Source organism: Pseudophryne corroboree, chromosome 1, assembly GCF_028390025.1.
Source record: "Pseudophryne corroboree isolate aPseCor3 chromosome 1, aPseCor3.hap2, whole genome shotgun sequence".
NCBI classification, from domain to species: Eukaryota; Metazoa; Chordata; class Amphibia; order Anura; family Myobatrachidae; genus Pseudophryne; species Pseudophryne corroboree.
In genome coordinates, this window is record NC_086444.1 from 899161599 (window position 1) to 899189210 (window position 27612).

Sequence of the window (27612 nt, forward strand, 5' to 3'; positions counted from 1 at the left end):
AAGTAATTAAAGCTTCGAAACGTTGTTTATACTCAACCTGCCTTTGTGCTTCTGTATTACCGGAGTGCCGCCGACTGCATGATATATATATATATATATATAGTAACGCTGTAAGGGTACAAGGTGCCGTTTCCTGGGATAAATGGCAGCCTGCAGCAGCTGAGGAACCACACAAGTCCAGTTTCCGGTACAACTGGCCCCAGCCAGTTGTTTATTAGACAGAAAATAAAACAAACAGCAAAAGAAAATACCTTGCCTGTCCGGCACTAACTAAACACAAGATGTTCCTAACTATCACTAAACAAAACACAGAGTTCTCCAGTACCCTGTATAGCTCACTTGTATCAGGAAGCGTGTCTCTCTCACAGAGATCCTGCAGTCTTCCCAGGCAGTCTGCCCACCCTAATCAGGCCAGCAGCTCTATAACACTCTTACACAGCTGAAAGCCTGATTAGCCTTCTGTGAGGCCAAAGACCCGAACTGGGCCCAATGTCTGGAACTTGCCCCATCTCTCTTTCAGGGTCCTTACCCAGCTTTTCCAACAAACTGAAAAGGTTCTGACAAAACAAAACAAAACAAAACATATTCCTAGAAGTTTTCATTTTTCTAATACATGTAAGACAAGAACCTGGGACAAACATACCTGCCCTCAAACACTATCCCAGTGTTCTTGTCACATATCCCCCTCCCCTGTTTCGACCTAGGGGCCGGAACACTTGTAGCCCCCAGACAGAAGATGCGGGACAATGCATCTGCGTTGGCCAATTGTGTACCCGGTCTATGTTCGACAGTAAACTTAAAATCCTGCAACGCTAGAAACCATCTAGTTACCCGAGCATTCTTGCCTCTATTTACATACATCCATTTTAAAGGGGCATGATCCGTCACTAGTCTGAATTGTCTACCCAAGAGGTAATATCTCAAGGTATCTAGTGCCCACTTAATGGCCAAAGCCTCCTTTTCCACAATGGCATACCTTTTTTCATGCTCATTGAGTTTCCTACTCAAATAAATGATAGGGTGTTCGTCCCCATCTCTGGTTTGGGACAGCACAGCACCTATCCCTACCTCTGAGGCATCTGTCTGTACCACAAATTCTTTTGAAAAATCTGGTGTTAACAACGGTTGTGAACACAAAGCCACTTTTAACGCTTGGAACGCTTTTTCTGCATCAGGGTTCCATTTCACCATATTTGACTGCTTCCCTTTGGTAAGGTCTGACAACGGCACCGCTGTGGTCGCAAAATTGGGAATAAACCGTCTATAGTACCCAGTAATTCCCAAAAAAGCCCTTACCTGTTTTTTATTCACTGGACGAGGCCAGTTTTGAATAGCATCAATTTTATTCAATTGGGGCCTAATCAGACCTCTGCCTATGGTGAAGCCCAAGTATTTGACCTCCTCCATTGCGAGGCAGCACTTCTTTGGGTTAGCAGTTAACCCTGCCTCTCTGAGTCCAGTACTGCTTGTACTTTAACCAAATGGGACCCCCAGTCTGTACTGTGAATTACCACATCATCCAAATAGGCAGCTGCATATTTTCTATGGGGCCTCAAAATTTTATCCATCGCCCGTTGAAAGGTTGCTGGAGCCCCATGCAACCCAAAGGGTAACATCTTATACTGGTACAGCCCCTCTGGAACCGAGAAGGCTGTTTTTTCTTTGGCGCTATCAGATAAAGGTATTTGCCATTAACCTTTGGTCAGGTCCAATGTGGTGAGAAACCTGGCTGTTCCCAGCCTTTCTACAAGCTCATCCACACGGGGCATGGGGTATGCGTCAAACTTGGACACCTCATTTAACTTACTAAAGTCATTACAGAAGCGTATGCTACCGTCGGGCTTCGGGATGAGCACTATGGGACTGGACCACTCACTGTTAGACTCCTCTATGACTCCAAGTTCTAACATGGTTTTAACTTCTTTAGAAATAGCTTCACGCTGAGCTTCAGGAATCCTATATGGCTTTAAATGAACCCTGACCCCTGGTTCTGTGACAATGTCATGTTTTATTATGGTCGTTCGGCCAGGCAGCTCTGAAAATATCTCCCTATTTTGGATGAGAAATTCTTTAACCTGATTGTTCTGATCAGCTGATAATGTCTCTGACACCTTCACTGCGGGAAGCAACCGGGGTGAAGACACCGAAGGGCAAGGCTCCGCTGACAAAGACAACCTATCTTTCCAGGGTTTGATTAAGTTAACATGGTAGATCTGCTCGGGTTTTCTCTTTCCCGGCTGGTATACTTTGTAATTAACCTCATTCACTTTTTCCCTAATCTCAAATGGACCCTGCCATTTAGCTAGGAATTTGCTTTCCACAGTGGGTACCTAAACAAGAACTCTATCTCCAGGAGCAAATTCCCGTATCTTGGCACTTCGGTTATAGACCCTCTGTTGAGCACTTTGGGCCTGTTCCATGTGCTCTCTGACAACAGGTACCACGGCTGCAATCCTATCCTGCATTTGTGTTACATGTTCAATAACGCTTCTATAAGGAGTGGGCTGTCCTTCCCACGTCTCTTTGGCAACGTCCAACAGCCCTCTGGGGTGTCTACCATACAACAAATCAAATGGAGAAAACCCCGTAGAGGACTGAGGAACTTCTCTGATGGCCATTAACAAGTAGGGCAACAAACAATCCCAGTTTTTCCCATCTCTCTCAACAACCTTTTTTAACATACTTTTTAATGTTTTATTAAACCTTTCCACCAACCCGTCAGTTTGGGGATGGTAGATGGACGTCCTGAGGTGAGTGACCTTAAATAATTTGCACAATTCTTTCATGATCCTTGACATAAATGGAGTACCTTGGTCAGTCAAAATTTCTTTTGGTATTCCCACTCTACTAAAAACCTGCACCAGCTCCCTAGCTATCGCCTTGGTTGTGATAGTGCGTAAAGGGACAGCCTCAGGATATCGAGTGGCATAGTCCATAATTACCAGGATATACTGATGGCCCCGAGCAGACTTTAACAAGGGCCCCACGAGATCCATGGCTATTCTGTCAAACGGGACCTCTATAATAGGCATGGGAACTAGTGGGCTCCTGAAATGGGGTCTAGGGGCATGATACTGGCATTCAGGACAGGAAGAACAATATTCAGACACTTCTTTATAAACCCCTGGCCAAAAGAACCTTTGTAAAACTCTTTCAGTGGTTTTTTCTGCCCCTAAATGTCCTGCGGTAACGTGACTATGAGCTAAATCTAGTACCGTTCTCCGATAAGGTTGGGGAACTACCAGCTGTTCCACCACATCCTCACCCTTTTTGACAATGTGGTACAAGAGCTCATTACAGATGGCCATGTGGGGATATGTAACCCTGTCACCTGGTACCACAGGTTCCCCATTAACAAACTTAACATTCTCTCTAGCCTTTATTAAGGTAGGATCCTTTAACTGTTCAGACGCAAACAGATTCTTCTTTACCTCCAGGTCAGGCACGCTTTCAGTTCTAACTACTATGTCTCTGTTCCCAGCAAGAGGGTCCTCACTGGACCCCCCATCTGTCACTTCCCCAGCCAAACTAGCAAAAGGCAAAGGGTCAGAAAGTTCCGAAGACACACGTACATCCATAAAATCACCAGTATTATCAACTGGCTCTTTACTTCTCACATCTGTTGATAACCGTGATTCACACAGTTTCCAAAAATGAGGAAATCCCTCCCTATTATGGCCTCATGCACCAAGGTGGGGACCAGTCCCACTTTAACCATTGCTGACCCACAACAAGTTTCTATATTCACTTCAGCAGTGACATAATGTTGGGTATCCCCATGTATGCAAGTTACCCCAATAGGTATTTGCTGGACCTTTAAGGGGTTCACTAACCCAGCTTTCACGAGCGTAACTAAACTTCCTGAATCTAGCAAGGCCTCTACCCGGTTACCCTCTAAGAACACATCACACATTTGTTTTTCCAGCTCAGGTGAAGGTACCACAGTACAGGCTAACCTAGCAAAGAAAGACATTCTGCGACATTCAAAGGCAGCATCACAGTGCATGGGTTCTTGCGTGACTGGGCAATTGGCAATAACATGACCTGGCATACCACACCTAAAACATTTAACCACACGATTATCAACCCGTTTGGGCAGCACAGACCGTTCTAGCCCCATTGGCCTGTCTCCAGGGCCAGTGTTTACAGTCTCTCCAGCCTTGCGTTCTCTTAACCGCCCAGCAACGTTTTCCCACGGAACAGTCTTACCAGTCTTTACTGAAGGGCGCTGTCGAGGATCTATGGGTTGCTGGGTGGTCATCAGTAGTTCCTCTGCTGCCAAATACCTCTCTACCATGTCCACTAATTGGTCAGCAGTACCCGGGTTTCCATGGCTCACCCACTTGCGCAGGACCATGGGCAAAGATCTCAAGTAGCGGTCCATGACGACTCTTTCAACCATCTGGGGACCAGTTAATGTCTCTGGCTGTAGCCATTTTTTTGTTAGCTGGATAAGGTCGTGCATCTGGGAGCGCGGAGGCTTCTCCATGGCGTACACCCAACGGTGCACCCGTTGTGCTCGTACTGACAGCATGACTCCCAGGCGGGCCAGGATCTCAGTCTTTAGTTTATCATAGTCCCGAGCCTCAGCAGGGCTTAAATCAAAGTAAGCTTTTTGGGGCTCACCTGACAGGAAAGGTGCCAGCAGACTGGCCCACTGTGCTTTCGGCCAGTTCTCACGCTCGGCAGTCCTTTCAAACGTGGTCAGATAGGCCTCCACATCATCAGCCTCTGTCATTTTCTGCAGGAAGTGACTGGCCCGTATAGAACTAGAGCTGGTCGGAGCACTGACGGCCACATCTCCAACCCGAGCTGCAAGTCTCTGCACCACTTCTGCTAAGGCCTCTCTATCCTGACGCTGTTGCCTCCAATTTTCCTCCATAGCCATCTGCTGCGGTCTGTTGGCCTCTTGCTGAGCCACTGTAGCTTGCAGCAGGGCTTTAAGCAGTTCCTCCATGTCGACAGATTTTTCAGGCCGCTTTGTAGCTGCTTTCACCCAGGACATATATCAAACCCTCGGGGTGAATCTCAGCAACTTCACACTGTGCTGTATCTGCATAAACCACCGTTTTCTGCAGGCCTCATGAAGCTGCTGCTTTCACTTATGCGCAGAGAGGTGTGCTCGCATTCTCCACCAAGTTGTAACGCTGTAAGGGTACAAGGTGCCGTTTCCTGGGATAAATGGCAGCCTGCAGCAGCTGAGGAACTACACAAGTCCAGTTTCCGGTACAACTGGCCCCAGCCAGTTGTTTATTAGACAGAAAATAAAACAAACAGCAAAAGAAAATACCTTGCCTGTCCGGCACTAACTAAACACAAGATGTTCCTAACTATCACTAAACAAAACACAGAGTTCTCCAGTACCCTGTATAGCTCACTTGTATCAGGAAGCGTATCTCTCTCACAGAGATCCTGCAGTCTTCCCAGGCAGTCTGCCCACCCTAATCAGGCCAGCAGCTCTATAACACTCTTACACAGCTGAAAGCCTGATTAGCCTTCTGTGAGGCCAAAGACCCGAACTGGGCCCAATGTCTGGAACTTGCCCCATCTCTCTTTCAGGGTCCTTACCCAGCTTTTCCAACAAACTGAAAAGGTTTTGACAAAACAAAACAAAAACATATTCCTAGAAGTTTTCATTTTTCTAATACATGTAAGACAAGAACCTGGGACAAACATACCTGCCCTCAAACACTATCCCAGTGTTCTTGTCACAATATATATATATATATATATATACCATACTTGCCTACCTGACCATCTCCATGAGGGAGAAAATGCTCTGTTCCTGGACTTTCCTGGTAATGTATGATTGCCATCACCTATGGTGAAACACCTTTCTTATAAATTAACTAGCTCACCACAGGTGATGGCAATCATACATTACCAGGAAATTCCAGGAACAGAGCATTTTCTCCCTCATGGAGAGGGTCAGGTAGGCAAATATGATATATACCCCAAATCCTTTTCAGCTATTTAAATCACAATAAAATATGGTTCTCTTTCAATCATAATTCTAATAATATTGCCAAGCATAGGATGTTAAAACAAGAAGCACATATCATCACAATTCAAGCAAGCTTAAAAGGTTTGAAGGCATATCAAGCAAAAATCTTCCAGCTATATTAAATTCAGGTCTTCCTCAGCACATCTCACTTTTAGCCTTTACTTTGATACATAGACGTGCTGAAATGGTAATTTACCACAGTCTCTCTTTTAACCCTTCTTAATCCTCAAATAGGGCATGCAGAGCAGGTATTTGTTAGTGGCAGATAGAACTTGTTTGCAATAGAAGAATTTTTTTGTGCACAATAAAAGTCTTATATTATGGTCATGAGAAAAAATATATTCTTATATAAGAATTAAAAACCAAAAAATATAGAAGTATAAATGTGTTACCACACTGTTCCTCTCTTAGCTCTCAGTCCATGGGTCCCAGACAGTGGACTACTGGCTGTCCATTGATTAGTTATAACAGCCTGTAACAGTGGTAGTCAAAAGAAGCCCGGATTGTTTGGAGAGAGGGGGGGGGGGGGGGCTATCCTGTGCAATGTCAGCTCGATAAAACGCGTTTCTCCACCTTCTGGTACCTATCAGTGGCTTCCTCAGTCGACAGTATTCTAGATGAGACCGTATTAATGATCTACTGTATACAGTAGCATTATTACTTTGTTTTTCCTGCTACTGATTCCTCTCCCTATGCAACCAAGCATCTGACTTGCCTTTCTTATTGCTTTGTTATGTTGCTTCCCAGCCTTTAAGTCACTTGATATAGTGACTGCTAGATCCCTTTCCTCCTCAATAGTTTCCATTATAGTATCCTTGATACTATATATAGCCTTTGGGTTTTTGAGAAGTACTGTAATGCCACTTACACGTTATGCCCACACAGACACAGCACTGAATGCACCTGCAACCGCCGCCGTCTGGCAGCTGCTTGCGCTCGGCACTACGGGAATGATGTCATGATGTCTCTCCCTACACACACTGCGAGAGCCAGAAGGCGGGGCTCAGGAGTGAGTACCAGCCTCCCACTGGTAACGAAAGCTCAGCGGACGCCTGACAAATGGAGAAGGTGGCGGTGCTTCTGTAGCACGGTGCTTACCTGCATCGCGCCGGCCCTGGCCACCAGTGCATTCTGCAATCCCCAGCAGTTACTCAAGGCTTGATTACATTCAAGAATCAGTGAGCATTTATCATATACTCTAGGGTGTATGTTTTTTTAGACTCGCACAGTATACACTTCATTTATTTTCCCCTTTTCTTTTGGTATAATAGCCCACACATCTAGAGACTAAATATTGGAAAAGTGCAGGAACACCCCCCATTGATCCTGCTATCTCTTAACCTCCATTGGACCTTTTTCATTGGCTTTATTTATGTTATTTTCACTTACAAAATATATCCATGAAACAATGAACCATATTTGTTCTCTTCTGTGCCATCAGTATAACTTGACCCTACAATTTAGAATTTAATATTGTCGGAGCTTGCATTAAGATAGGAAATGCCACTCTAACTCTGCAGTGCATCATATTCCCTCAATCACATAAATAAAGCCATCAACTGTCCTGGGCAACTTTTCTCTATACAACTACCATTGGTTTTTTATATACAATAAAAGTGTCAATGTCTATCCCCAGATGCCGCTGCTTGTGCGCATGTGTCAGGACCCGGTGCCTGTCAGCTCCATTGTGCAGGTGCCGTGACCCGGGACGCTCCTCACAGGCATGGGAAGCGGCAGCCTCCTTACATAAAAAGGTAGGAACCAGCCCTGGTAGGGACTATGGGGGAGAAGTAGTGTAAAGAGTAGGCGAGTGAACCAGTAGATAAGCTATGGGTAATGTCTCTACTTGTACATCTCCTCCTATGTGTAAGTCAGGCATTTTAGTGACCTATGTACAATACAGACTGAGGCCTATATACAGTACAGACAGTATTCCAGAGACTGATATACAATACAGAGGGCATTCCAGAGACCAATATGTAATACATACAACATATCAGAAAATAATACACAATAGAGCAGTAGTTCCCAAACTTTCTTGAATCATGGCACCCTAGAGTATCTACATTTTGTTTGACATCCCCAGGCCAAATTTTCTTATTGATAAATAAATAAATATAATGAAATGAAGTTTATTGTTCTTGATGCAGTATGCAGTACCAGTAACAGCCTGCAGTGTGCAAATATTAGTGTACATTATTTCTCTTATTAATTGCTCACTGTGAGTCACTTTACTTTCAGTGTGCACTACTTATATACCTGTATTCAAGGCTTCTGTTAATATTGGTGCATTCAAGGTGTCAGCCTAGTGTTTAATCTATTATTCATCCAGTTCAGGAAGTACTCTAAAGGTAGCACTAAATGAGAAAAATATTAATTAAACCATCATTCACTCTACTTTTACCCAGCACTACCCAGTGGTGCTCGTCCACAGCCCAAATCAAATTTTGAATCTGACAGTGAATTGGGGGCATAATATGTACTGGGGGCACTATGAGGAATAATGTGCATAGGGGCACTGTGTAGCATTGTGAACTGTGGGTGCTAAAATATGACAGTGTGGTCCTGCAGTGATGAGTAGCAGTACAGGAGTATGACATGTTAAATGGAGGAATGAATAGCGAGAAATTAGTATGGTGCAAATTTTGTCCACCTGCCTTTTGCAGAGGTTAAACAGAATGAAATACAGTGGCAGTATAGAATGTTTGCTGGGCATTATAATACGTCTGGTGCAGAAAGGCTCTGAACTCACTGTGAGGGCAGTAGGGTGCTTAGGAACCTAAGCGGTGGTGTTATGTTATATATAACAATGGTGGCAAAATGAATGACTACACAAATGTTTCAGGCTTTCTGAACTGTGGAGGGATACGTCGTTAGGTCGACACAACTTAGGTCGACAGTCGGGATACGGCCGTTAGGTCGACACAGCTTAGGTCGACCAATGAAGGTCGACATGCATTAGGTCGACATGGTCATTGGGTTGACGTGTGCTAGGTCGACGGGTCAAAAGGTCGACATGCGTTTTTCACGGTTTTTATATTTTTTGTACTTTTTCATACTTGACGATCCACGTGGACTACAATTGGGAACGGTAAGCATGGCGAGTGAAGCAAGCCATTCGAGGAAACACGGTGCACTAATTGGGGTTCCCCATCACTTTACGAAGAAAATGACGCCAAAAAAAGTTAAAACCCCATGTTGACCTTTTGACCTGTCGGCCTACTACATGTCGACCTAATGACCATGTCGACATATTGTCCCTGTCGACCGAATGCATGTTGACCTTCCATGGTCAACCTAATGACTGTCGACCTAAGTTGAGTCGGCCCAACGACCCATACCCCAGTTGGGATACGGTCATTAGGTCGACACAGCTTAGGCCGACAGGGCAATAGGTCGACATGGTCATTAGGTTGACATGTACTAGGTCGACTTTTTTTGACTTTTTCATACTTTACGATCCACGTGGACAACAATTGGGAACCGTAACCTTGCCAGAAGCATGGCGAGCGAAGCACTAATTGGGGTTCCCCGTCACTTTAAGAAGAAAACTACATAAAAATAGTCCAAAAACCCATGTCGACCTTTTGACCTGTCGACCTAGTATATGTCGACCTAATGACCATGTCGATCTATTGTCCATGTCGACATAAAGCATGTCGACCTTCAGTGGTCGACCTAATGACTGTCGACCTAAGTTGAGTCGACCCAACGACCCATACCCACTGTGGATGCATTGCTGCTTGCTGTGGCACAGTAAGAATAAATCCCCTTCTTGTGTAATAAACATAGATCAGCTAGGTCATAACTGCTGCAGCTTGGTCTCACTGCAAAGTGTATTCAAATTAACCTATCTCTCTCTTTCAGGTTGTGCTAGTCAATGCAATTAAGAATGATGAAGTCACAAAAGATGCAACAGGGTCCAGGAAGCCGGGGTGCATCGGAGAAGACAGACACATAGAATGGCTATGCATGCGCAGACGTCTCTCCCATAGTGCCGAGGAACGGACACCGGAAAGACTACAGCGGTCAGACGCGGAACGGGGCTTGGTGGGTATGGTGGAGTTTTTTTCCATATGTTTGATTGTATCAGCGGCGCACCTACTGGGGGCATTACTACTGGGGGGCATTACTACTGGGGGCTAACTACAAGGGGGCATTACTACTGAGGGGAAAATACAAGGGGGCATTACTACTGGGGCTAACTACTGGGGACAAACTACAAGGGGGCAAACTACAGGGGGGCATTACTACTGGGGGGAATTACTACTGGGGAAAACTACTGGGGGCTAGCTACGGGGGGGCAAACTACAAGGGGGGTAAACTACTGGGGGCAAACTACTGGGGGGGGCTATACTACTGGGGCTAACTACTGGGGGCAAAATGCAGGGGGGCATTACTACTGGGGAGCATTACTACTGGGGGCATTACTACAGGGGGGCTAAACTACATGGGCCTAACTACATGGGGGCTAAACTACAGGGGTTAAACTACTGGGGGCATTACTACTGGGGGGCTAAGCTACATGGGGCAAACTACATGAGAGCTAAACTATAGGGAGGCTAAAATACCGGGGGGGGGGGCATAACTGCAGGGACTATAATTACAGGGGCTAAACTACGGGGGGTGGGCATAACTACTGGGGCTAAACTACTGGGGGAATAACTACAGGGGCTAAACTTTTGGGGGCATTACCACTGGGGGGCTAAACTAAAGGGGGTGTAAACTACTGGGGTCATAACCACAGGGGCATTACCACTGGGGGCTAAACTACTGGGGGCATAACTACAGGGGAATAACTACAGGGGGCTAAATGACTGGGGGCTTTACCATTAAGGGCATTACTACTGGGGGCACTACTATTGAGGGCATTGTAAAGAGGGCACTTCATAAGGGGTACCACTCCTGGGGACATAAGGGGCACTACTACTGGGTTCATTGCATAAGGGGCACCGCTACTATGGGCTCTATATAAGGGGCACTACCAGTACAGTGGACATTGCATAAGGGGCACTACAACTGTGGGCATTGGCCCTCATTCCGAGTTGTTCGCTCGCAAGCTGCTTTTAGCAGCTTTGCACATGCTAAGCCGCCGCCTACTGGGAGTGAATCTTAGCTTATCAAAATTGCGAACGAAACATTCGCAATATTGCGAAAAGACTTCTCTGTGCAGTTTCTGAGTAGCTCGAGACTTACTCTTCCAGTGCGATCAGTTCAGTGCTTGTCGTTCCTGGTTTGACGTCACAAACACACCCAGCGTTCGCCCAGGCACTCCTCCGTTTCTCCAGCCACTCCCGCGTTTTTCCCAGAAACTGTAGCGTTTTTTCAAACACTCCCATAAAACGGCCAGTTTCCGCCCAGAAACACCCACTTCCTGTCAATCACATTACGATCACCAGAACGAAGAAAAAACCTTGTAATGCCGTGAGTAAAATACCTAACTGCATAGCAAATTTACTTGGCGCAGTCGCACTGCGGACATTGCGCATGCGCATTACCGACTAATCGCTCCGTTGCGAAAAAAAAAAATAACGAGCGATCAACTCGGAATGACCACCATTGTGTATAAGGGACACTAATGTGTGTTATAACATGAATAAGGGACACTAATATGTGGTGTAATGTGAATAAGATTGTGCTACTGTGTGGCATAATTTTAATTGGGAATACTATTGTGTGACCATGCCTCTTTCTTTTTGAGACCACGGCCCTTTTTGGGGGCGCACGCAATACCTTTATTGTACGGGCACCGGGGGGGGGGGGAGTTCCACCACCTCTCTAGGACCACTTTCACTTAACTGAAGATTTTTCCCTTCAAAAGTGTTAACAACATTGTTTTTATTTATTTATTTTATTTAATGAAGTTGAAAAAGTATTTTATACAATATTTAAACATTATATTATGCACATGTGCAGAACGGATCTACTCGTCAAAAACGGTGGGACAGGGTGGGACGGCGCAGTTGCATGAAATCTGACCATGCCAGTTAAGTGGTTAAGCACTGGTCCTAGTGCCCGCTGGCTAGGTACTATGTGATGGGAGGTTGTGCAGGTGAGCTCAGGACACTACCACCATTTCCTTCACAGACAAGGAAAGGGCAGGGAGTTTGGCACAAACAGGGAAAGAACATAGAGTTTGTGTAGAGAGGCTGGCATTTGGAGGGCAGGGGCTGAAAAGCTGTTGCATACAGAGGAAGGTGGCACAAACAGGGGTAGGGCAGAGAGGCTGGTGAAGACAATAACAGATGGGATGGTGCAGGTAAAGAAGGGACAGAGAGGTTGGTTAAAAGGGAGAGGACAGAGCGGCTGATGCAGACAAGGAAAGGGCAGAAAGACTGGCACATGATAATGGGAAGCACGCAGAAACAGATGGGAATAACAAAGAGACAAGGATAGGGCCTAAAGGCTGATCCAGACAGGGAAGGGGTAGAGAGGCTGGCACAGGAAAGAACAGACAGAGAGGCTGGCACTGGCAGGGAACAGGCAAAGCGTCAGACAGTGAAGGGCAGAGATTATGGTGCAGACAGGAGAAGGGCAGAGAGGCTTTTGAGGCATGGAACGGGCAGAGGCTGGCGCAGGCAGTCTAGGTCAAATTAAGGTTTTTGGGCGTCTCTGGGTAACAAACTTGTGGGGGCCCCTATCAATATAATTATCAAAGTGATATACAGTACTAACATACCTGTGACATGCCATCAGATCCTCCAACCATTTACCCTTGAATGTGTTTACAGAGGTTTGTTCACAAAAGTAAGCCCCATACAAAACTATGAGAGCTGCTTTCCTGCCGAATTTAACAAGCTCCAGAATGCTTTGCTAACGCCACCTGGTTCAAAAAGCACTGGTCCAGGTCCATAGGATCTCTCCCCGGCACTCACCACTTGTGTGGTCAGCGAACCGCACATGCGCAGTAGTCCGACAGCCAGCAGAAAGTGAAAGATAACTGATCGCTAAAGTGATCACTTTACTATTACACATCACAGGGACAGGCTCTTATTGGACTAACCATAGGAAGACAAAGAAATAAAAAGAATTATCAAACCAGTGCTCCAAATCAATAGTGCTGCAACATCTGCTGAAGTGGTCACACCCACTTCTATTTAGTCCACAGTACAGTCACAATTTGCAGAGGGTGCGCACACCTGCAAATTGTGACTGTATTGTGTAACCATAGGAAGCACACATGTGGACGACAGGGACGCAGTTACATATAAGTAATACTCAGTCTCAGTATCTGCAGCAATGCTTCCCACAGGCAACACACAAAGGCAGGGGAGAGTCAAAGGAGTTCTGTACCTTAGTGGCAATTCATAGGCATAGCTGTGATAAAACCAATAGAGAAGTCTCTGTTGTGGGGGGAGTCTCAAGTGCCACACGGTGACATCATCCATGGAGAAATTTATAGCAGGCCTACCTAATAGACCACGTGATCAGGGGGACATAACTGTGGGAGTGGCAGGGCCCCCCCGCCCCCCATCCCAGGCCCCCCCCCCCCCCCACACACACACACTTCCCCCTGGGCTTGGCCGATAGAATATAGGAACTGGAGCATATCCTGGCTTACCGTGGTTAGGCAAGAGAAGGCAACACCCTCTGTCCTCTGTGATTCAGCTCAGTCAGTCTCGGAAGATGTCATCATCTCGTTAGACAGCAGAGCCATGAGCTCTGTGGCGGCAGCTGTATACACAATAACAGCTGAGCGGCTGAGGAGAACCAGAGTGCAGGCAGCAAAATGCTGTTCTGCCCTCCATAATTGCTGTCACTGTGAGGGGGCCTTCTGTGTGTGGTGGCCCTGGGGCAACCACCCTTCGCCCTGCCTATAATCTGGCCCTGCAGGCAGTGAGTCTGGCATTGACAGGGAATGAGCAGAAAGGCTGAAACAGACTGGGGATGGGGATCATCTATCTAAATCATAGTGGTGTCCACACAATGTATCCCAAGTTGCGAGTAGGTTTGTGCATACTGCATCATGGGCCTTATTCATATGCTGTTGCAAAGAGACTATTGTATGCAAATCAGTTGGTTTTCTTACTGCACATGCATCTGAATTGATGGCGGTCGCACCAAGGAAGGTGACAGATAGACAGCTTTGGGGGTGGGAATGGGGAGTGGTAACAAAAACGCAGGCGTGTCATGAGCGTTTTCTGTGTGTGCATAAATTAGCAGTTGCGATCTTACTTGCTACTGGAGAGCAGCTCAGCCTGCGCGTCTTCACAGGCACTCAGACTCTGCGACATGACCTGATTTGCGACAATGGTACCAATGTATCAGCAGTTGTACGCTGTCTGATGGAAATGATGTGATAGCAGTGGGTGTCCCTATGCTCAGGTTAGCTTCTGCCCATATTTGTATATAGTCCCAATTGCCAAAGATAGCAACAGCATACCTCCCAACATCGGGACATGGTAAGGAGCAACACCCTGGTGCGGCGAAACCATTCCTGGCTGAAAGGGGGCATGGCCTATAGAAAAGGTTGCATGGCTTTGCGGGAGTGCTGCAATTGGAAGCCATGCTCCTGTTTTCCATCACTATGAGGGGCATGCCCAGCGCTCTGTGAGGTGCTGGCATACCCCCAGTCCCTCTGACTTCTGTGAATAGACACTGTGTGCACAGCATCTACTCACCTCTGACAGGAGCCTCCCAACTGCCCCCCACTCCGCGGGACACTGCAGCCCACGGGTGGGACAGTCCCAAAAAAGGGACTGACCCGTAAAAATCTGGTCGGGCGGTATGGCAACAGCAATCCCAAGAACAACCACATCTGAATTAGGCCTCTTGTGTGAAAGAATCACAGAGTGAGTTTCTGGTCAGCAACTGGATGGCGAGTAGCAAAACACACAGAGGGGCTATTTCTGATAGGAGTGCCATGGGAATGTCGTGGGTGTGTATGTAATGCTGTGGCCGTAGGGAAAGCAGCCACAGAAATTTGTGAAGCAGGCCCGATATTACATTTTGCTTTGGGTTTAATATAAAATACATTTTAAAAAGAAAAATGAACACATTGTAAACCTTAAATATCCATCCCCATTTTAGTAAGGATGAGGTTTACATAAAGTATAATGCTATTAGAGCTCAACCCAAGCAAACATAGATGATAAAATTACTATTTCAAGAGAAGGCTGAACAATAAACCATCTATATTGTATTGAACTAGCTAGTATTATCGAACCATTTCTATCCAGCATATCTAAACAAAACTGAACATTGATCCTTCAGATAATTATTTATCTGTATCAGAATGATATTGTCTCCTTGTGAAGGCCATAATTATGCAACCTTTCACTTTTATCAGGTACTATAGATCAGCTGCAGTGAAATCTTCAAAAAGGACGTTGAACTTTGAAATTTGATAAAACTGTCTAGAGATCATTAATTGCATGCTGAGAAATTCTACAATAGCATGTATTTGCTAATCAGACCTTCTTAAGTTCAGTAACCATTGTTCATATCATTCCTACATAGGTGAAATGTGGCTGTGTGACAACAGATAGAACAGTGCCACCTAGTGGCTTTACCATGCATTACATTTTGGATTAAATGAATTTGCTCAGCAATACCGGCTACTGTATGTTAAACATGCAGTCAGTGCCTGATTAACCATTAGACTGAGTAGGCTGCAGCATAGGGCGCCAGGACTTGTTATGGAGCAGAGTCATACAGTTGGAATAATACAGATGTGTCCACATAGTTTGTTGAGTGATGCACATGTCGTGGGATAGTGCACACGCACCCGCTATCCTTTCACAATACACGGGGAACCGGCAGTTGTGAATTAGTGCGGCATACCGAGATGCATATCAAATGCTGGTAAACGCAGCAAGAACCTATCTGAGCACATCTGTATGAAGACCTAAGTCATTCTATGTTGTCTGCACAGCTTATTTATAGAGCTTATCAGTTATCCAGTGATTAGATGCAATCTCTGTGGTTTGTTTTTTTTATGGGTATTTTCATTAACACCCTACTGGAGTGTTATGCTGGGTACACACTACATACAGGCATGTCAAACTCTTGGCCCTCCAGCTGTTGTGAAACTACAAGTCCCAGCATGCTTTACCAGCATAACTTCCACTGATCAGCTAGTAAAGCAGGCTGTGACTTTAGGGACGAACGATATATCTGTAGCGTGTCGGTGGGTGTGTACACACCTATATGTCTGTGAACAACATTGATATATCGGCATGTCTGTGTGTTCGGGTGACCCGCTGACCATGCGTACACTGGCTGCAGGGACTGACCTCACAGCTGGGTGGGCAAATTCAAATGCCCGCCCACTTGTGAGTTGTGGCCCGACATATCCAGCAGCCAATAGGTAAGTGTGTTTGCTTTGACGCCAGATGCGTTGAAATGAGTTTGAGAAATGACCAGGGGAGATTGCTGGAAGTCCTTGCCGGCATTATCAGGTCTTATTTTCACCATCGGAGTATGGGACTATCCTGGGAATCCACTCTTCAAAGACTGGTAATTATGTGAACTTAGACCTCTGTATGAGCTGATGTGGATAGAAGCATGAGAACCCCATTTTCTGCTGCGGGGTACACTGGGCTCCACAATGAATGGACAATGGGGTGTAGAGTAGGATCTTGATCTGAGGCACCAACAGGCTCAAAGCTTTGACTGTTCCCAGAATGCATAGCGCCGCCTCCTATATCATCCCGCCTCCCTGCACAGGATCTCAGTTTTGTAGTTGGTGCTGCAGTAGCAGGCACTTAACAGAGAGGCTGCTCCAGGCAGCCCTAAGAAGAGCTTTTTTTCTGAGGAAAAAAGTGAAGACTTTAAGGTCAGCAGCAGTGTTACATGTCAGTGGAAATTCACGACTGCAGCTCCGGCTCTCCCCAGCGGCGCTGTACACTCCCGAGCCCTGGTTGCCGGGTAACTACAGCAGGAGGCTCCGGTTTTCTTCTTGTCAGGCACACACGACGGGGACTCTCCGGGATCGCGTGGCCGCGCTTCGGGAGGTGGTAAGTGGGTCCCGCTTGCGGGACCCGTTCTTTATCGCGATCCGGCGCAGTCAGTGGGAGGCAGGCCGCACGCGCTGGCGGTGGACACTGTGGCAGTACAGGTGATCCCACTAGATCACCAGGGCATGGGATAGGTCAGGTTTTCTCTATATACCGTTTTATTAGAGCCCGCAGTACCCGGTGGTTTTGCCAGCAGGGGGATAGAGCTTGGACCCGAAGCCCCTCCCCCAGCCCCAGGGCGCCATTTTCTGCAAATGTTCCCGCCCTGGAGCTGCATATCTGTCTCTCCCTCACTCCCTGGCAGTGTCTGCGGCGCCATTATCCCTCAGCTCACTGTTCCTGGGAATGCTTGGGCAAATCCTCCTATGTAAAGCCGCCTGGTTGTCAGTGCTGTGACTTTACAAGACACTTAAGTATTCTACCTGCCTTTTTTAGTCAATGTTAGTTAAGAAAGAGTGCACTTAGTCAGGGTTTCCTAGTACAATTACCCTGTGATATACATCCAGTTCTTACTGTGTACTGTTATATCTATTGTTATATAGCTGTGTAAGCTAGTCCAGTGCAGTATTATTGTTAGTAATAACCTCTGCATTATACAAACTGTGACTATTTGTGTGTGCATTTGATAGCTGACTGGTGTCCATTTCGTGTCTTTCACTCAACCTGCTATCCCTATATTCTATAACCTGAGGGGGCTTGGTGCGTCAGGTTTTATCTAATATAGGATTTTCACAAAGATATACTGTATTACAAATTTTTCTCTGTGATTTAGTCACCATATCTCTCCTTTATCTCTGCTGGTGCTGACTACACTGCGCAGGGGTTTGGGCTAGAGGTATTGTGCTGCTGACAAATTGTACTGTGTTACCTGATACTGCAAGTTATATCATGTCTGCTTCTGAGGGTAACGGTTCTGGGGCTGAACACACTGCCGGTGTTGCTGAAGCCGCAGATACCTATGAGGAGAATATAGCAGCTTTGGGCTCTGGCTCTAGGGGCTCCTTGCCCCCCAGTGGGACGGTGGCAACGGGGGCAAATAATGACCCGCCGTGGGCCGCTTTTTCCACGCTTCTGCATACGCTAGTTCATAAACTAACACCCCCTATGGGAAACCCCAATGCCGGTACAACCGTTTGTGGTCCCTGCAGCTAACCCACCGTGGGCGGACGATTTATCTGCTCAAATAAAGAAGTTGAACCAGTCCCTGACTACTAAAAAGTCTGACCGTCGCTCGCCTACGTCCAAGGGGTCCTCTAAGCGAGCGCTTGTCTCCTCACAATCCACTGCTGTCACTGACACCTCGTCGGATGAAGACGGCACTTACACTGACCCCACAGGTTCTGACTCAGATACGGCTGATGGGGAGGGTGGTTCACATGTGGATGTTCCTGATCTTTTGGAGGCTATTAAGATAATTTTGCAGATTACGGATGATCCCGAGCCATCCGTTCCTCCTAAGAAACCAGATAGGTTCAAGCGTCAGAAGGTGATTAAACAAGTTTTACCTCACTCTGACCACCTAATTGATATACGTCAGGAACCCTGGGAAAACCCGGGTACGAAGTTTGTGCCTCAAAAGAAGATGCTGGCTCGCTATCCCCTCGTGCCGAAGCTGTCTAAGAATTGGGAAACGCCTACTCCAGTGGACTCACATGTGGCTAGGATGGTGGTTTCCTCAGCTCTGCCGGTCACCACCGTCACATCTCTAAAAGAGCCTACGGATAAACGTGTGGAGGGTTGTCTGAATGCAATTTACACCCTCACGGGTGCTGCACAAAGGCCCACTATTGCAGCTACTTGGGCTGCAGAGGCCATTGAAGCATGGGCCTTGGAGTTAGATGCTGAAATCTCCTCTGACCATGCTAGACAATGCTTGTCTTATATTGTCACAGCTTCTCGTTATATTAAAGAGGCGGCTTCTGATGCCGGTATCCTGGCAGCCAAGGCCTCTACTACATCAGTCCTAGCTCGCCGGAGATTGTGGCTGAGATCCTGGTCTGTGGATCTGGACTCTAGAAAAACCCTGGAGGTACTCCCTTTTAAGGGAGATATTCTGTTTGGGGAGGATTTAAATAAGATTGTGGCTGACTTGGCTACTGCCAAAACTGCCTGTCTGCCAAGTACTGCTCCTTCTGTGTTGAAGGCTAAAGGTACTTCCTTTCGCCCCTTTCGTCCTTCAGGTAAAGCAAAAGGTCAGGCGTACAACAAGCAGGCCCGCACTTCTAAACCTGGTAAGCTGAAGCCCAAAAGAGCCTGAGCGGCCCGTCAGCCAGCTTCCAAGACAGATAAGCCTGCCGCATGATGGGGCGGGCCTCCCTCTGGGGGATCCCAGGCTAGGGGGCCGGCTTCTAGGGTATACCCAGGAATGGTTGAAGACCACTTCAGATGCCTGGGTACGGGAAGTCATCACTCGAGGTTACGCCATAGCCTTCAAAAACCGACCCCCTCATCGATTTTGCCAGACAGATGTCCCGTTGGACAAGACAAAGGCAAACACTCTACACTCGGTGGTACAGACCCTCCTGGATACAGGAGTCGTAGTACAGGTGCCTCTTGCACAGAGGGGCCAGGGGTACTATTCTCTGCTGTTTCTAGTCCCGAAACCGAATGGGTCCTCCCGGCCCATTCTCAAACTCAAGGCATTGAACAGGTTTGTGAAGGTTTCCAAGTTCCGGATGGAAACCCTTCGCTCTATAGTTCTGGCCTTGGAACCTGGGGACTTCATGGTCTCCCAGGATATACATGCTTACCTAAATATTCCTATAGCAGGGTCTCATCAGCAATACCTGAGATTTGCGATTGGCAACTGCCATTACCAGTTTCGGGCGTTACCTTTTGGTTTACCAACGGCTCCGCAAGTCTTTACAAAAGTCATGGCGGTGCTGACGGTGGTACTCCGCTGTCAAGGGGTCAGGATACTGCCGTATTTGGACGACTTGTTAATCCTGGCAAATTCCACAGAACTTCTCCTGCGTCATCTAGATGTGACGGTCCGGTTTCTGCAAGCCCACGGGTGGCTCATCAACTGGAAGAAGTCATCCCTGATCCCTGCTCAGAGCATGGTGCATCTGGGAGCACTATTGGACACTCACAACCAGCGGTTGTTCCTGTCTCAGGAGAAAGTCCTGAAACTTCAGGACAGGATTCGTTGCTTCCTATCTCGTCTGCAAGTGTCGATACATTTGGCGATGCAGGTGCTGGGCCTCATGGTGTCAGCATTCGACATGGTGGAGTACGCTCAATTTCACTCTCGCCCTCTCCAGAGGCTAATTCTAGCCAAATGGGATGGCCTGCCTCACCGGATCAGGTCTCAAATCCTCTCGATCAATATTCTGGAGTTGCGGGCGGTCTTCAATGCCTTGAACCTAGCCCAGCATTTAATTCAGAACCGTCCTGTTCAAGTACAGTCGGACAATGCAACCTCAGTGGCTTACATAAATCATCAAGGCGGCACTCGAAGCTGCCTAGCAATGAAGGAAGTCTCACGGATTCTATAGTGGGCAGAACACCATCTACCGGCCATATCGGCAATATTCATTCCGGGAGTCCTGAATTGGGAAGCGGACTTTCTCAGTCGTCAGGACGTGCATGCCGGCGAGTGGGGCCTCCATCCAGAAGTGTTTCAACTCCTAGTGGAAAGGTGGGGCCTTCCAGACGTAGATCTGATGGCGTCTCGACACAATCACAAGGTTCCAGTCTTCGGAGCAAGGACAAGGGATCCTCAAGCAGCATTCGTGGATGCGCTGGCGGTACCGTGGAGGTTTCGGCTGCCGTACGTGTTCCCTCCGGTGTCACTCCTGCCTAGGGTAATTCGGAAGTTCAAGCAAGAAAAAGGAATTCTGCTTCTCATAGCTCCAGCGTGGCCCAGACGGCACTGGTTCTCAGACCTGCAAGGCCTATCGTCAGAGCGTCCAATTCTACTTCCACCTCCTCGTTCAGGGCCCCTGTGTCTACCAGGATCTAGCCCGGCTGTCTTTGACGGCGTGGCTCTTGAAGCTTCCGTCTTAAGGGCTAAAGGGTTTTCTGAGGCGGTCATTCAAACTATGTTGCGAGCCCGGAAACCGGCTTCGGCTCGGATTTACTATAGGGTCTGGCATTCTTACTTTGTTTGGTGCGCATCTAACGATTATGACGCTTCCAAGTTTAGTATGCCTTTCTTCAGCAGGGCCTGGACTTAGGCCTGCGTCTGGCCTTCCTCAAGGTTCAAATATCTGCCTTGTCGGTGTGGTTTCAGAGAAAATTTGCGACCTTACCTGACGTGCATACCTTTACTCAGGGCGTGTTGCGTATCCAACCTCCCTATGTCCCGCCTGTCGCTCCTTGGGACTTGTCGGTGGTTTTGGAGGCGTTACAAGAGTCTCCGTTTGAACCTCTTGGTTCAGCTGACCTTAAGTGGCTTTCCCTTAAGGTGGTGTTTCTGCTGGCTATTGCTTCAGCTAGAAGAGTGTCGGATTTGGGTGCCTTGTCCTGTAGTTCCCCATATCTGATATTTCACCGTGACCGGGCGGTTCTTAGGACTCGTCCCGGCTATCTACCTAAGGTGGTTTCTTCGTTCCACCTTAATCAGGAGATTGTAGTTCCGGCACTTGTTTCTCCTGATCTGTCTCCCAAAGAGCGGTCTTTGGATGTGGTACGGGCTCTCCGTATCTATGGCCCTCATTCCGAGTTGTTCGCTCGGTAAAAATCTTCGCATCGCAGCGATTTTCCGCTTAATGCGCATGCGCAATGTCCGCACTGCGACTGCGCCAAGTAAATTTGCTATGCACTTAGTAATTTTACTCACGGCTTTTTCATCGTTCTGGCGATCGTAATGTGATTGACAGGAAATGGGTGTTACTGGGCGGAAACTGGCCGTTTTATGGGCGTGTGGGAAAAAACGCTACCGTTTCCGGAAAAAACGCAGGAGTGGCCGGAGAAACGGAGGAGTGTCTGGGCGAACGCTGGGAGTGTTTGTGATGTCAAACCAGGAACGACAAGCACTGAACTGATCGCAGATGCCGAGTAAGTCTGAAGCTACTCAGAAACTGCTACGAGGTGTGTAGTCGCAATATTGCGATTACTTTGTTCGCAATTTTAAGATGCTAAGATTCACTCCCAGTAGGCGGCGGCTTAGCGTGAGCAACTTTGCTAAAATCGCCTTGCGAGCGAACAACTCGGAATGACCTCCTATGTGAAGACAACTGCTCCTATTAGGAAATCTGATTCTCTTTTTGTTGTGTTTGGGTTTCACAAACGTGGCTGGCCTGCTCACAAGCAAACTCTGGCCAGATGGATTAGAATGGTGATTGCACATGCTTATGTGAAGGCTGGTCTCTCTGCTCCTGATCACATTAAGGCCCATTCTGCTCGGTCTGTTGAACCTTCTTGGGCGGCCCAACGTGGTGCAATCCTTGAACAATTGTGCAAGGTGGTCCTCTGTGAACACGTTCATAAGGTTCTATGCCTTTGATACTGCCGCTTCCCAGGATGCTTCCTTTGGACGCCGGGTTCTTGTGCCCACTACAGTGCGTCCCCTCCCATAAGGAACTGCTTTAGGACATCCCCATTGTCCATTCATTGTGGAGCCCAGTGTACCCCGCAGCAGAAAATGAGTTTTATGGTAAGAACTTACCTTTGTTAAAACTCTTTCTGCGAGGTACACTGGGCTCCACAAGGCGCCCACCCTGACGCACTTAGCTTCTTTGGGGTGGTATGGCATTAGCCGCTGACACGTCTCCTGTCGTGAGAATGTAACCGTTGTCGTCTCTTTTCCTGCTACTGCATTGGACTGGTTAACTAAAAACTGAGATCCTGTGTAGGGAGGCGGGGTGATATAGGAGGCGGCGCTATGCATTCTGGGAATAGTCAAAGCTTTGAGCCTGCTGGTGCCTCGGATCACGATCCTACTCTACACTCCATTGTCCATTCATTGTAGAGCCCAGTGTACCTCGCAGAAAGAGTTTTAACAAAGGTAAGTTCTTACCATAAAACTCGTTTTTACGTTCTTTTTGGTGTGATGAATAAATTGGTGTGCATTTTACCCGTTTGATGTTGGATCCTAATGTGGAAGTAACTGTGGAAAAAGATACCTTTATGTGCATTTACATAATATAATAGCATGCTGCATATCACACGAGGTGTCCTTCCATTGGTTTTGAAGGGGAGCACAATTGGTGAATGTTATCTAAGAGAAAATCACATTGAATTCTGCCTGTCTTCACTTATCGGCGGCCATTAGAGATGTGAATACACTCTTATACGCTTTATTGTGTATTCTTTTTTGCATGTATCCGGAGTACATTGTGGACTTGTGGGAACCATAAGAAGCCTCAATAGGATAAGTATTATACTTCGTTGTTGTTCCAGATATTAGCGCTATCTAAGTGTGTTTGCTTACCCAATAGGCCACTGTCAGTGGGTCGGGCGCTTTGTCGCCCAGGTGTGTACCCAATCTAACACTGCCTCGTTTTTTGGGTGGATCTGTGAGACAAACCACATGGGAAAGAGCAGTACCTGGCTTTTCGCTTCATAGCACCTGGGGTACTTGTGAATGCATTTTAAATACAGGTTTTACAACCTGCTAAATGATTATGTTAGCCTGCATGCCTTTCTTTCTTTACAATATACAGGTTGAGTATCCCTTATCCAAAATCACACATTTTTGGATCCCCTACTGAAATAATGACATATATATAATATAGCTAGTTGACTTAGATACATATGTATGTGTGTGTGTGTGTATATATATATATATATATATATATATATATATTTTGGTGTTCATATATTATAGTGATGCTGTACCTCTGGGAATATTTACTTACATGGTTAGACCTGGCCGTCTGACTGACATAGTAGGTGATTTTGACATTTAATATTATACCTTATACAAGCTGCTTGTTTTACCCTTTGTTAATATACCCTGTGCTATATATTGATTTGCAGCCTGTATTTGTTTTCCAAGCGATAGTGAAGCATTTTTCAGTGGACATTCCGTAGGGAGGATTTCACTTAAGTGAGCATTCCCTGTATTATTATTCTTTCGTGTTTTGTTGTGTGTTGATATCCCGGCACGGGTGAGCACTAGTACTTATATTTGTTTAGGGTGGTATTCATGTGACCGCCGGTCAGCTGACCGACAGTCACATGACCTCCTCCACCAGCCCGACGGCTCACTATCCCGATGGTTGGCATGCCGACCAACAGGGACTATTTCCACTCGTGGGTGTCCCCGACACCCATAGAGTGGGAATAGAACCCGTGGCGACTGCAAGTCGCCACCGAGCCCGCAGTGTGGCAAGCGCAGCGAGCCCGCAAGGGGCTTGCTGCACTCGCCCCTCCCCGCCGGGATCCCAACGGTTTATCTACATTTTTTTATTTACATTATAACATACAGTATATATTCTAAACATTGTATAATATATGCTTCCACTGCTAACCGCTTTTTAATCTGTCAAACAACTGTTGTGTTGTGTCTTTTGTATATTTCTGTGTTTGGGTGTCATAGGAGATTAATCTCTTAATTATTTTTAATAAAAGTTAAGTTTTAACTTTTCCATTTGTATACAATTCATTTTTGTTATGTAAAAGTGCACCCACAAAGAAATTTACTTTCTTTTTCTTGTACACCAGGTTTACAGTAAGCAATTACTGACTTTGGGGTGCACCACCAGTCTAAAGCATAGGGGCATTTGGGCTCAGACATTTGTCATATACTGGTTAATGTTATTCTAGTTGATGATTAGATACCAGTACGGAATCAAATCCATATTTGTTTGCACCATCTGCTGGCTGCCTGTGCAAATTACATTTGAATTCCACCCTATGAACACTTACATATTTTCCCGATATAAATGGCACATATTGCATGCCCTGTTTGAACAACTGTTTAATGTCTTTCTCAAATGACAGCCTCTCACTATCTGCATTCTACAAATCTTATTCTGCTTAAAAAAAGACAGATAACACAAAGTAAAAACAGGAGGCAGAAAATAGTTGTTTCTAGATTTATTTACAGTCAGAAAATAGTACAAATGAAATATACAGAACAGACTACGATAAGACTGTAGTCTGCTCAACAAAGCTCCTTATTTTCTAACAATATCACTGAGTGGATGTGTGAGTAAAAGAATTATTCTCCACACTTAACATTGTTGCACAAGAAACAAAAATAAAAGTGACAAAATTATGTGGTTGTGCAAATTTCAAAAGTAATGTATTGTACAAACTGACAAAACATAAAAGTGGCTGTCAATTTTAAATAAACAATCGTAGGAAACTATGTACATTGTGTTTCTGAATGTATAAGTGTACAATTGTATTTCAAAGATAAATAAGAAATCCATTTATTTTGTAGGGAATGTATAATTCTTTTTGACACAAAAAAACAAACTATCTCGCTTAACATTCAAAAACAAACAAACGTTTCTGTTTTAAATAATCTAAATACAGGAAAGACTGGCTTCTCTTAACACGTCAGCACCCTTATTTTCTAAATGGCATTTTTTTGGGAATATACAGTACTGTGCAAAAGTTTTAGGCAGGTGTGGAAAAAATGCTGCAAAGTAAGAATGCTTTCAAAAACAGAAGTGTTAATAGTTTATTTTTAGCAATTAACAAAATGCAAAGTGAATGAACAGAAGCGAAATCTAAATCAAATCAACATTTGGTGTGACCTACCTTTGCCTTCAAAACAGCATCAATTCTTCTAGGTAACCTTACACACAGTTTTTGAAGGAACTTGGCAGGGAGGTTGCTCCAAGCATCTTGGAGAACTACCCACAGATCTTCTGTGGATGTAGGCTTGCTCACATTCTTTTATCTCTTGATGTAATCCCAGGCAGACTTGATTATGTTGAGATCAAGGCTGTGTTGGGGTCATATCATCACTTCCAGTACTCCTTGTTCTTTTTTATGCTAAAGATAGCTCTTAATGACATTGCCTATATGTTTGGGATAGTTGTCCTGCTGCGGAATAAATTTGGAGCTAATCAGATGCCTCCCTGATGGTATTGTAAGTGTACCTAGAAGAATTGATGCTGTTTTGAAGGCAAAGGGTGGTCACACCTAATACTGGGGGTAATTCAGAGTTGATCGCAGCAGCAAATTTGTTAGCAGTTGGGCAAAACCATGTGCACTGCAGGTGTGGCAGATATAACATTTGCAGAGAGAGTTAGATTTGGGTGGGCTATTTTGTTTCTGTGCAGGGTAAATACTGGCTGCTTTATTTTTACACTGCAATTGAGATTTCAGTTAGAACACACCCCACCCAAATCTAACTCTCTCTGCATGTTATATCTGCCCACCCTGCAGTGCACATAGGGGGTCATTCCGAGTTGATCGCTCGCTAGCTATTTTTTGCAGCGCTGTGATCAGATAGTGGCCGCCTATGGGGGAGTGTATGTTCGCTTTGCAAGTGTGCGAACGCTTGTGCAGCTGAGCGGTACAAAAAAGTTTTGTGCAGTTTCTGAGTAGGTCTGAACTTACTCAGCCACTGCGATTACTTCAGCCTGTCCGGTCCCAGAATTGACGTCAGACACCCGCCCTGCAAACGCTTGGACACGCCTGCGTTTTTCCAAACACTCCCTAAAAACGGTCAGTTGACACCCATAAACGTCTTCCTGTCAATCTCCTTGCAATCGGCTGTGCAAATGGATTCTTCGTTAAATCCATCGCCCAGCAACGATCCGCTTTGTACCCGTATGACGTGCCTGCGCATTGCAATGCATACGCAGTTTTGCCAAGTTTTGACCTGATCGCAGCGCTGCAAAAAATAGCTAGCGTGCGATCAGGTCGGAATGACCCCCATGGATTTGCCCAACTGCTAACAAATTTGCTGCTGTGATCAACTCTGAATTACCCCCACTGATTTGATTTAGATTTCTGTTCTGTTCACGTTGCATTCTGCTAATTGATAAAAATTTACTATTAACACTTCTATTTTTGAAAGCATTTTTACTTTGCAGCATTTTTCCTGCAGCTGCCTAAAACTTTTGCACAGTACTGTATGTGGTATGATATTATTCAGAAATTGTGAAGCTATGTCAAAAAATGACATTGACACTGCACACAGTGATCCCTGGGGATAGACGCAGCATTCACACACAGTAATCCCTATGGAGTGACAAAGCGTTTATTCACAGTAATTCCTGTGGAGTGACAGCATTCATGAAGATAATTATTCCTATGTTAAAACACAGACTAAAGACAGACTGACAAATGATGAAAAGAGTATAGTCTGTTATGTGCTAGATTGTAAGACTCATGAACATGTTTGCTGCATCTCTCACTCTCTGCCCAAGCACTTACACTCCTCTGTATAGTGGCGTAGAGGCATGCAGGGAATTATCCCCTCTTTGGTATAAACTTGCTGTAATAAATGGACAAAATTGTATAAAGTCTTCCATAAGCTAAACACATACTGTATATACCATACCGTCATGCTAAATTCTGTGGCAGGTAGCTTGTGCTCTGTTTCCTGTATTTTGTACTGCAGTTTATGTGTTGTTTAATTAGCTTAACGATGCAAGTTTTCATTATTACTATTTGGTTATAGCTCTACCCCAGTACATTATACATTGACTTTACTATTAGAATAAAATGATACACAGTAAATACTATAACAAAAGTGCACGCATAGCCACTAGCTACCACCAGGACCAGACTGTGCTG